The sequence below is a fragment of the Lepisosteus oculatus genome, chromosome 3, assembly GCF_040954835.1.
Source record: "Lepisosteus oculatus isolate fLepOcu1 chromosome 3, fLepOcu1.hap2, whole genome shotgun sequence".
In the NCBI taxonomy this organism is placed as follows: Eukaryota; Metazoa; Chordata; class Actinopteri; order Semionotiformes; family Lepisosteidae; genus Lepisosteus; species Lepisosteus oculatus.
The window spans coordinates 62,362,295-62,374,739 of NC_090698.1; the positions used below are offsets into that span (position 1 = coordinate 62,362,295).

The 12,445-nt window shown below is 36.3% G+C and overlaps 1 protein-coding gene across 2 annotated transcripts in view; it reads right to left on the bottom strand.

Annotated features, from left to right (window-relative positions):
- lpar1 (lysophosphatidic acid receptor 1) overlaps window positions 1-7,521 on the bottom strand; it is a 58,822-nt gene extending 51,301 nt beyond the window's left edge. The window contains exon 1 of one of the 2 annotated variants that reach the window (XM_006626567.3): window positions 7,235-7,521. The gene's annotated coding sequence lies outside the window, so the exon portion shown is untranslated. The remainder of the gene's footprint in view (window positions 1-7,234) is intronic. The other variant, XM_015361233.2, reaches the window with a different exon arrangement.
- Window positions 7,522-12,445: the final 4,924 nt, after the last annotated feature.

Sequence of the window (12,445 nt, forward strand, 5' to 3'; positions counted from 1 at the left end):
AGGTTGTTGCCTTGATATAGAGATACTGTACTTGATTTGTCAGAGGACTCGGTCACTGTTCATTTTGGAATTCATCAATAAATTTGGGCAGAAATGTCAAATGCCCTCAGGCAAAATCCCCATTATTGTTACCTGAAGGCACCCAGAAAAAGAGAATTGGGGATTAAAAACCACTTTGTTAGTGAAAATTACAATTGCTGTATAGTAGGGCATAAGGGATCTTCAGCTGCCCAACACACAGACATTTTATAATCTTCCTTATTGTGTGAGAAGCCACAGGTCCCCCTGTCCTTTCACAAGTTGTGTTTTGCAACACTTTGTTATTTTGCACTGTGGAGATAAAATATGCAAAAATGGGATGTGTGCTTCAACATTTTCTGCAGGCATATCAAGCACCTAATAAAAATTATACTAATAAAAATTAGATCTTTCACTGTAACCCTTCCATGTATTTATTTTTACATCCCCGAAAAGACCATCTTTTCTTTTAAAATATACAACAGACACTGGTGCTCGAGTTTCATGTCAGACCAATGTCTTTCATTTATGAGGAACGCTGCCAGCTAGGAATGAAGAATGTGCTTTACATATCACTTTAGGCAATCTATGCATTTTATATGTTGGCTCCTCTACACATAATTAAAGGAAATCTAACAGCAAAATCAGAACGTTTCATAATACAATGAAGACACCACACATTTTGCCCCTTTGCTTAGTTTTTTTAATAATATCCATCCATTTTTTTAACTCAGTCTTCCAGTTTAGGGTCACAGAAAGGCCTACGCCTATCCTGGCAAGCAACAAACACAAGGCAGGGCACACCCTGAATGGAATGCCAGTTCATCACACTGACAAAAGGGCCAATCATCCAAGAAGCCAATTAACCTACCAATATATTTTAGGATGGTGGGAGTAAACTAGAATACTGTGGGTAAACCCATGAAAACATGTGGAGAAACTCCACCAGATAGCACCCCAGGTGCAGAATTAAACCCAGGGCCACAGCACTGCGAGACAGCAATGCTTAGCACTGTGCCACATGGCCGGCCTGCTTTTCTAATTCATAGAGGACAAGTATGAGAGATATCAGTCATACACCAGAACTACTTCTTCAGTATCTGTAATATATTTTTAAAGAAGAAACAGGAAATCTTTTTTCTCATTCCACTTTCCGCCACAATGCTGATCAAGGCTTCAAGCACTGACAGATGTTATGATACATTTTCCATGCTTGCATTCAACACGCAGCATTATAAACAAACAGAACTGTTGAGCTCTTTTGTTTTCTTGATGTTGTAGCATCAAAGCAGGTTTTGTTATTGCGCAAGTGCTCAACAGATGTCTTTCAAAAAGCATTTCACTAAGTACTTCTGAATCTTTTTGGGCAGTTTTGCTGCAAACAAAAATGAAATATTTCCCTATGGGTTAACTTTTTTTTCTGCAACAGCTTTGCAATGTGTTATATCAAGGCCTAATATCAGAGCACTACAGTGATACTGATATAATTCCAAAGCATTAAGCTCACAGTTTTGCAATATAGGGTCTACTATACCACTTGTGCTAAACTCACACTGGCCATACACTTAAATAACACCACACCATCTAGAAGTATTTATTTTACCACCAACATTTTCACATCAAAACTCCTAAAATACATATTAGTGGAGTGGGCTATGCAAGTAAAGCTCTTTATACTTCCAAAACAAACCACCTCCACATGCATGCATACAGCATGCTTATTTCTCTCCAGAACAGGTTGACTGTGCTTTCCAATGGGATACCAATTATAAGCTTATGAAGAAGTTTATTTGATCTTCCACACTAAGGCTCATTCCAATCTATGTACATCCCATTTGTGCAATAATGTTTAACTGTGAATGTGCTGAGTGAGAAGAATTACAGACACAGCAATTCACAAACGAAAAATGGTCCTATTTAATAGAATGGAGGTATGAGAAAACTGTAAGCTATTCAGAGTTAATAAAATAAAAAACATAAAACACAGGAGACTGCATAGTTGGCCCCAATGCTAACGTTTCAAGAGGTGTTGATGCAGCTGGTCAGTGGTTCTGGCTTTGGGAAACAAGAAAGATCTGTGAACCAGATTAAATAACTTGTTTTGTATAAACAGCTTAACGTTAAAAATCAAAGCAGTGCATAGCTTTCATATTGAGCTGAAAGATTAACTTGATCAATTCGAATCTATTAATTTAACTTTTACTGGTATTCAAATACATATAATAAAGCATTTACAAAAACCCAGGACCACCTACAGAAAAAATCCCAAAACTGAGACTGAGAAGGTACTACCAGCATTAATGCATTGCAGTTCTTTACCTAAACCAAATATATAGATAAACTAATTATAAAGAAAGTATTCATATAAAATAGACCCAGCAAAAATGTTAAATCTTCATTTTGGGGAAAAAAGCTTTTGAGAAATCATTCAAAAAATATTTTCACAAAATATGTTCAAACAATAACTGAAGCACTTATTCAAGCAACTGATAATAATCTTCTAAACATAAATGCAGTCCATACCCTAGTGAAGAAAACACCCAAACCTTTTTTCAGCACTTGTTGGTTTTAAACCCTGCATTTCATAAACAAACAAGCTTTCCTTTAGGTTTTTACAAGCAGTTTAAGCCTGCATTCTTGAGAGTCATTATATAAATTGCAACGGTGGCCTAATTGTACTGAAAGACCTAACGGGTTTATACTTAAATAAGATCCTAAGATCTGTCAACTACTAGAAACCAAATGAGACCGTAGGACTTCCCCTTGTTTTAACTTTCATATATTCTGTATATTTCACATAGTCTTACATGTAGTCATGCTTCCTCTATGCCAGTATTATATTTGCTGCGTGAAACAGGAAATTCTCCACATTTTAGACATTTGACATCAGAAAACAAAATGTGTTTCTTGTCACACCTTTTTTTACACTTTTCACATTTTTGCAAATCATAAATGGATCTACAGAATGTAAAACGAAATTGGATATGAAAGAAACCATTTAATAATAACTTCTCTAACTGCTCATAAAATATTTATGTTGCTTCAGTTAGTTGGCACAAACTGTAAATGTCAGGTTCATTCACATTTTCTTAATCAACTAAAGCTTTGTATCACAAGCATTTTAAATTTCAAAGCCTGTTTTTATATGTCACAGAAAGAGGAACAAAATAATTATAAGAGGATATTTTCCTTATGCAAATACAGAAGATGTAGAACCATTTTAAAAGGAAAATATAGAAACTACATTGTTATGTATTGAACAGACATATTTAGCACAACTCACCTTCATGGTACAGTACAGGGTATGCTGGCGGTTTTGTGATAATGGTGCTACCACTACTTATGTATATATGTTTTTAGAAAGAGAGAGTATACTGGTTTACATGTTTTGGAGTAATTTAGATTAATTGATCATTCATGGCTGATAATAATATTACTCATGTGACTTTGACTGGAATATTCACTGACCTACAGTACCTCATTAGCATGAGCTGATTAAGTACAGGTGATGAGGTTATTTATCCTGTTGAATGTCAAGCCTGATACACATCAAGAAGGAAAAACATAGAAAGATTCCAATATGCCCTGCTTATCAAATGAACAACAATACTGTGCAATCAATATGTTGGAGGCTGGACTAGGTTTGAGCATTGCATCTGGGGTGTTCACAGCCAGCATGTTCCTAACCAGGCAAGACGTTCCAGCTAAACACAGTGCATCAATCATAGACCGCGATCTAGGAGCCATCTGTCACGATACCTTGCCATTATCAATAGGCATTCAGTCTGATTCTGCTTAAGTGCAACACTGAATAGGCTTCACTGTGATTTATCTTGGACAAAGTGTCTTATCACTTAAGAACTCAACTTGTAGTGAATGATGACAACCTGACTGCACAGTGCCTTATTAATCAAGCCCTTAAGCACCACTTATTGCCCATCTTGCGAGCTAATCCTGACATGACAATTCAGCAACACAATGCACATCTTCGTGCTACTCACACACAAACAGCCTTCTTGTGAGCACAGTATTACATACCATGGACAGCCTATTTGACATATATGAGTCTCACTGAACATTTGTCGGGTGAGCAGGGTTGACATTCTGCATCTACTGTAGTGGACAGAGATGGAGACACATGCTTGTTGGCATTCAATGAGTGCAATGTGATAGAATCAAACAACTATGCAAGTATGTTGTTCATGCAAAGCATGAGCAGCAGATGTGCAGGTCACATTGCTTTCAGAGGCGGCCACTCATGCTTCTAACCCATAACATTCATAGCAGACTCCATGTTGGTCTACAGAGTTGATAAGAAATGTTAATCACCATAATGAATTTACATGTTATGTCAGTTCAACATAATGGTGGTACAAAAAACAACTAATAAGCAAAATAACTGAATTTATTGCAATTTTACTTGATTACATTTTTGCAACATTGACTTTCTACTGTAAGGTTAAGCTCAGCAAATGAAAATTCAAGGGTAAAACCCAAAGAACAAAGCAAACGTCAGTTGAAAAAGAATCAAAATTCAAGCAAAAGAAAAATGCTAAAAATCAAACCAGGAACATTTTTTTTCTAATCTAATATTGCACATAAAGGGCATCTATTCCAATGCCTTCATTTTAACACAAATCAGGGACATACATCCATTTGCAAATGTGAAACTACAACAGTTGCCTTTGGTATAATACATCTGTAACCTACCAGCTTTATTTGGATATAAAACATTTTGTAATTCAGGTTGTTCAGCTACAATGTGCAGATCTGAGGGGTCAAGTGTTTGCAAATCTGTTGTAAATTTTCTCCTAAACTTATTAGAAAAAGATAAAATAAAATAATAATAAAAGCTTATAAAGGGTAGGTTTTGAGGCAGGTATAAGTCACATCAAGCATTACTTTCCAGTCCATAAAATACATTCCACTCTTTTCACATTTAGGAGAAAAAATAAATGGTCTGTATTATCTCGCCATGTCACAACAATATCTTAACAGAAGACCATTCTTCTTGTGCTCAATAGATAAAAAATAGAACTACAGAACAAGCACTTTTATTTTTCAACTGACTCCCTGTATAATTACAATGTTGAATGATTCAGTAAAGTCTGAAAAATAAGTGTTTTCCAGAATGAAGGTCAACATGTTTCTAAAGCAGAGCCCACATTTATGGCAAAGTGCAGTGATTTACATGCACACCCCAGTCTCAAAATTCAGGCTAAACTAAAACCACACTAAAACTAAAACCACTAAAAATGCTTATTTACATGTCTGAATTAAAACTAGCATCTCCCACGTTTTTACACCCACCTGTAAAGTTAAGAGTCTGTACTGGATTCTGTTTCAGCCAAAAGAAAAACACCACACATTCGTTTTGTACACATTATAAATGTACTATGCTTATTTTACAACATACATTTAGTAGGGCTAAACAATTCTCAACATATAACCTAAAGTTTCCGTCTGATCATTATATACATTTAATAGGACTATACATTAGCTCATGTCAGGAATCCGCACACTTCTCTGAATGCTATCGATGTGTTAAGGTTTCTTTTTTGTCAATAGTCTTATCAGCTTTCATCAGCAGTTGATCGAGTTGTCATTAATCAAGCCACCGTGACACAGTGTAACTATTTTAACATATAACGCAAATCCAGACAGATCCTAAAAACGCCACGAACTTTCATCTGGAACTGCTTGTATAAACCAAGACCTCAAAACACAACGTGGAATTCGTAAAAAATCAATGAAAGTCTTTGATAGGCGAGGCAAGGGCAAATCCAAGCATCACCTTAATCTAGCTGTTCTGTGAAGTAGAAACTGGGCGGCTCCGTTACATTGTATTCACTTTTCAAATAAATAGCGCCTGTTGTTTGACACCCTTGCCTACATTTCACACGGAAATGCGCTCCCAGTGGCTTCTCCCGGTACTCGCTCTGAAGTACCAAACGTTCAATGTGAGGAATTCGAAGTTAGACACTGCATATCAGAACAGTATAAGTACGTAATATAAATACATTTGGAAAAAAAAACTCCCCTATTGTCTACGTGTAACGCAAAAATAAATGACAGCATCACATTCATACAAAATAACAGTTTGCAAACTTAAAGTAATTTAAACATCTTTCTCTGGCAGTCAATGAGCTGCAATCAAGTACTGTACTAACCTCTAATCCGCATGCATTCTGAGGTATTTAAATCCATTCGAGCCTGCTAAAAATATAATTAAACATGTAGTCTTCCGTATGTGCATTTTACAGTAAATAAAAAACACAATATATTGCCTTTACTTTATCTTAAACATATGACGTATATTCAAATTAAGTTTATATTAACAATGCGCCTTATTTTTTTGCTACTTCCATTCCAATGCAAGAAACATAAGTCATAAACACTCAAAGTAAATATACAATACCTGAGTAAATTACAACATGCATTTGTAGAAAATGTACCTTTAAATACAATGTTTACTACAAGAAATTGTAAATTCTTACAGAGAGCAGCTATGGCGAAGAAAACGCTCCTTTCTCTTTTCTTGAACTGTGAAATCCTACTCTAATCACAACTGTAAATCTGCACAGTGTGCAATTCCTTGGAAGTATTTTCTTATTAAACACTCCTTCCTTCTGTAGTTTATCATTACTGCTAAATGTCCCCCACACCACCACAATCACAAAACTACTCCATTCACGATTCTCAGTTTTACATTGATCAATATTTTTACCAGTTCGACACACTATTGAGTGCAATGCACAGTATGGGATGAACGTAGTTAATATATCCATAAGGTATAACGTGGAAGTTGAAAAAGGTCTGAGCAAATACTTGCCTTGCAGAGTACTGTAATTGATTGCAGAATCAATTTTATTTCATATCGTATGGTAGTTTTAAAATGCGTAAGTTAAGAAAGTCGGTCTCCTTTTAGTTCCAACTTAAACGACTACCATCTTTATTTAAAGTTTTTCCCTATATACATAACTTAAAGAAAGACACTACTCACGTCGCTTGTAATTGAACTTCGAGACGCACAGGTGATATAACAATAACTACAGTAATAATACTTATAAGATAAAGGTCTAGAAAAAATACTTGAGCAAACTCAAAACTCGAGATGCTGTTTATTGTCACTGTGCCAAAATATAGGAAAACAACAACAACAACAACAACAACAACAACACAAAAACACCTTAAGAGGTGTTTGGACTTTCCTTACCTTCTGGGAATAGAAGCCAAAATCTCCTCCTGAGACTGTACTCCAAAAACTGAAGAGTAAGAAGAACACTTTTGCAGACGTTTCGCCTCTTTAAAATTCTCCCAAACTGTAACGGATAGTTTTTTTCCAGTCAAGGCTAATGATATCTAGTGTGATCATCGTATTTCCATAGAACAGAAGACGGAGGAGGCAGCGCATGTAGAATAACTAATGCTAAGTGATTTAACCACTATCCCCTTTCCAGCCTGTAGAACTCCACTCGCATACTGAACCTGTGTGCCACTCGCTCTGCTCAGAAGGCTGTCTGTGAGTGACGTCACCAACTTCGCTCAAATCAGCCGCCAGCAGCGCACACTCACACTCCTTGTCTCTCGGGTCTCTAATTGCAAACACATTTCTTGCTGCAAAGAAGAAAAAAAAACCTTAAAAATGGAAACTAAGAAAGAAAACTTTTTTGGGGGGTGGGTGCACGGATTTGGAAAGGCTGGTATAGTAATATGATGTACTGTCACTTACCTAATCAAAAATATTACACATATCATAAAACACCGCTCTTTTTTTCAACACGTGAAAACATTCACATTCCGTTGTAAAGACGCCTAAAGGACCGATGCGTTTGAACATTTTAAAAAATGTAAAAAAAAATCCTTTCTACTTCATCTTTATTTTATCTCTGCCACAAACTCACTACATTCGTTCCGTATCGTGAATAGCGTTTTTCAAAATGCTTTAAATCTCTGTAAAAGTGCAAGGACATATCACGCTTAAGGGCTTTTTCTTAATGAGTGAGACAGCTTGATGACTAAGCGCTTGTTTACTTTCTCGCTTAAGATAACGTTTTCTTTAAAGAAGTCTTTTCAACAAATCACATCCATGTCCTGCGAGGTTGTTTATTATTGACCGTCTAAACAGTAGATCCCTTTAGGCTATTCTGAGATCTGTGAGCTCAGCCCACTTTGTTTTTTCTGCTTAAATCCTTTATCTTTGGATAAGGTTTTCAGTGACCAAAATTGTCTAGAAATGGAGCATTATTTTTTTCTGCAGTCGCCGCAATTCAAACCAAATAATTAACTATGCTAGATGTGGTTATTATTATTTTTGTATTTCTTAAGAAAAGAAAACAACGTGGTCACTAAATAATTAAGTACGACGATAAAAAGATCTGCAAATCAAAAGATCCACGGTAATGTTTGTCATAATCGTTTACTAAAAAGCCTACTGCTGCTCCAGAGCGTGGATATTTGTACCAGTGAAAAATGTCTCTATGGTTTCTTTTTTTGGCCACCCAGATAGATTTTTCGGTCGCTAAGGTATCTTCAGACCGTTAGACGAAAACTACTACATACAGTATATGCACAAGGAGATTTGTAATTATATATATGTATAATGCTTAGTCTCGTCTGACTTGCCACTGACATAGTAAATTGTAAAGCAGTAGTAGTATCGAAAGGTCTTCCGTCATACCTGGAATTTTTAGCATTAATAAAAATTAAAATACAATTAATATAATACGTGGTTCATAGTTTTCTTTTCATACACACCTGCTTTTTTGGTTTCCTTTTTATTACTGGTATGAACTTTAGGGAACAAGCTGAAACCTGTACTTTATAATTACAGTATAAAGAAATTCGATTTCTAAGAAACTGCTTTGTTTCCTTGTTTTTGACAAGTAGATGGAAGCATGTTTGGCATGTTTAATTGTTGGATGATGTAATCCCTGTGACCAGCACAAGGCACTAAGCAAACTGCTGGTGTCAATTGCTATATATTTTTTTAACTTTGGATTTCAAAATAATACTGGGCTGCAAAACTATTTCACATGAACACTGCTCTTTATACATGATCTTGAAGTGCAATATCAGGACAATCAAACCTTAAAGTATGGAAAGACACAGTGATGCAATGATCTTAGGTTTCAATAACCACAATTGTTATTGATTAAATATTTATTAATACAGTAAATGTAAAGCTTTATACACAATCCATAAGGTAATGTGTGCAGTATTAATGGTTTCTTTCTATTGGATAACAACCATTAACTATCAGTAAGTAATCAGTCATGAGTGAAATATTTTAAAAACAAAATCTCCAAATCTGAGACCTTTACTGTGAAGTTTCGGATGTTGTGGTTTCTTATTCGTTTTTTACAACCACTTCTGGGTATAGTGCAGTTCTTTTGGTTTTCTTCAAGTAACCATGTATTAGTCTGCACTGTTTGTGTTCTTAGGCTGATGTAATCTTTGTATTGACTAGGGCATTAAGTTACTTCCTATCTCAAAAAGCAAATTAGAAACATAATTTACAGTATGTGTTACTGCTGTCTTTACAGAAATCGCAAAACTGCTGATCTAACAGAACTTCAGCTCAATTAAAGTTACACCCTTCTGTAAAACGTGGCCATATTAAGAACTCCAGAGATGTTTTATTTAAAGCATGTTAATCCAACCATAGGACTGTTTTATGGAAAGCTTTTTTTGTTCAGATGATATCTTCTATTCTCAGACAACCATTACTTTTCTTCTGATCAAACCACTGTGAGGTGAAATAGGAGAATATGTGACAGATGACATGGTCATACAGTGTCACAGTATGTGTATGTGAAATTCTAGATATACAATGAATAATATTTGGTCTGGTAACTCCTAGTGTCAACAAAACTCTTGTACTGTCTTTTTATATAGCTTTTGAAGTGCTGTAGTCCATGCTGAGGGATACATCACTGTTCACTACCTAGAGCAATATGAAACAGTTATAGGGTCCTTGGCTGAATTACGTGAACTAAAAATGCAAACTTTGGCATGTCTAGGATCTCACAGACAAGTCCATCATGCAAATATTAGGCCTTTCCAGGTACAGGCTCACAGGTCATGCACAGTGAATTTAGAACAGAATCATCCATCACAACGAAGTGTGGATCAATGGAATCTACAAAATGTCTCACAATAATGGTTAAGGAATTTTGTGTTTTGGACGAAGTCTAAATCCAGGTAAAAACAAGAAAGAAAAATCTGTGTGATCAAGGGAGAGTAAACGAGGAAGTGAGTCAGAGTCCGAATATGATTTAGCAAGAAAGGAATAACGAAGGCATTTGTCTCCAGGGAAGGAAACCAGTGACAGAGTGTCAGTGTAGAGAGCAGGCAGGGCTTAAATACCCAGAGTAATGAGGTAGGTGCCTATTAATTAGGGGCAGAGAGTACTGATAAACACCCATAACAGACCTGGTGGACGATTCAGACTGCATGGAAATGTGGCTGGTTACTGTAGCGACCTAGGATTGTGAGCCTTTGGGCACACAAGTATTGCAGTTCCTAATTGACCATTTCCTGTCCATGACATTTAGTGTAAAATGTAATGTTAATATTAACTGGAGTCTTTGACCTTATCCCTGCATCTTTAAGACATTCCTCTATTGTCTTCTTACAACAGTATCACAACAGCTGTGTGATTTTGTGTTTCATTTGTCAGTTTAGTAGCTGTTATATTGGTGTGGGAACTTGTGTGCGTCCTGCAGTGGCAGACATCAATCCATATAGGCCATGAGCTTTGCACAATCTCCACTATCTTGCCTATTGATATTTCCACTGGTTTGTTATTGATAACACATATAGCAAACCACACTGATGCATTCAAGGTGGTAGTACCATGAATGTATGTGAAACATTTCAGAGTACCAATGCCTGAGCTCACCATTTTGTTGCTAAGAATGTGACAGTGGTAATCTTGGTGTGTTTCAAGCTTATGTCACCTGTCAATTGATTTGCCTTAGTGGATCCTTTATGGATGTTAATGAACTTTAGGTATAGGAGAGATATGGAATGCACAACTAAAAATGTGTGCTTACATTTCTCATGATGTCACTAAGTTCAATGAAAGTATTTGCATATTATATAGGAAACATCCTCTGCTCATAATATAAATTAATTTAGCTGATGCTGTATTTTATCATTGATCACCTAAAGTATTCATAGAAGATGTTGGAAGATTGATTAGTGTGTGCCTGAATGATAATTTGACTTGCTGTATGCGTGATCTTATCTTCTTACTAGTTCAGACTGATGAAAGACAGGGAAGAGTTGAAAAGAAATGTATTATTCTGTATTTCCAGCATTCCATATTTTCTCCTTGCTCCTTTACCGTATACGGTGACTGTTGATTTTCCAGTTCCCAAGGCCAAATATAGGCCAGAAGGAAACTGTTGTCTTCTGCCGAACTCTGCAGGCGTTCCACTTCCTTAAAAAAAACTTTCCACAGGAGTTGCTGCAAAGATCTTTGTGCTTTGTTTATTTGTTTTGGTTCTTTCACCAAAACATGCATGTACTGTATGTGTTTTCATTGTGGAAATTAGAATACATAAAATTACAGAGTAAATTAAAATCCTAACTAATGCACAGTTTTCTTTGGTCTGATTTATTTACACATTTATATTGGACAAAAAACGTAAAAAGGAAAGAAAGAAATACAAAAAAAGTTTGCTGTGGAATGTAAATTAATAAATTGGCTTAAGGTCGTCGTTCTAAAGCTATGGTACGTGGAGCTCCCCCAGGTGGTATGCCAGATGACCCTGGAAATTTGTTGTGTGCACTGAAAAATGGGGATGGGTTTTCATATTTTCTATTTTAATAAAATTAGTTTATACAGTATGTCAAATATGCAGCCTACTTACGACAATACTTGAGTGGACACAAGATCTACGATGTAATTCTATACCATTTTATAGGAATGCGTACTATGAACCTAAGTGACCAATTGTATTAAAAGTTATCAATAGCAAATAGGGAGATAGGAGAATGTAATTGTAATTAGTAATTGCTTACACTTACTGTATATAGCGCTTTTCTGGACACTCCACTCAAAGCGCTTTACAGATAATTGGGACTCCCCTCCACCACCACCAATGTGCAGCATCCACCTGGATGATGGGACGGCAGCCATAGTGCGCCAGAACGCTGGGGAGGAGAGCAGAGTAATGAAGCCAATTCATAGATAAGGATTATTAGGATGCCATGATTGGTAAAGGCCATTGGGAAATTTGGCCAGGACGCCGGGATTACACCCCTACTCTTTTCGAGAAATGCCCTGGGATTTTTAATGACCACAGAGAGTCAGGACCTCGGTTTATGTCTCATCCGAAGGACGGTCTGTTTACGGTATAGTGTCCCCGTTACTATGCTGGGGCATTAGGACCCACATGGACCAGGAACCCCTAATGTT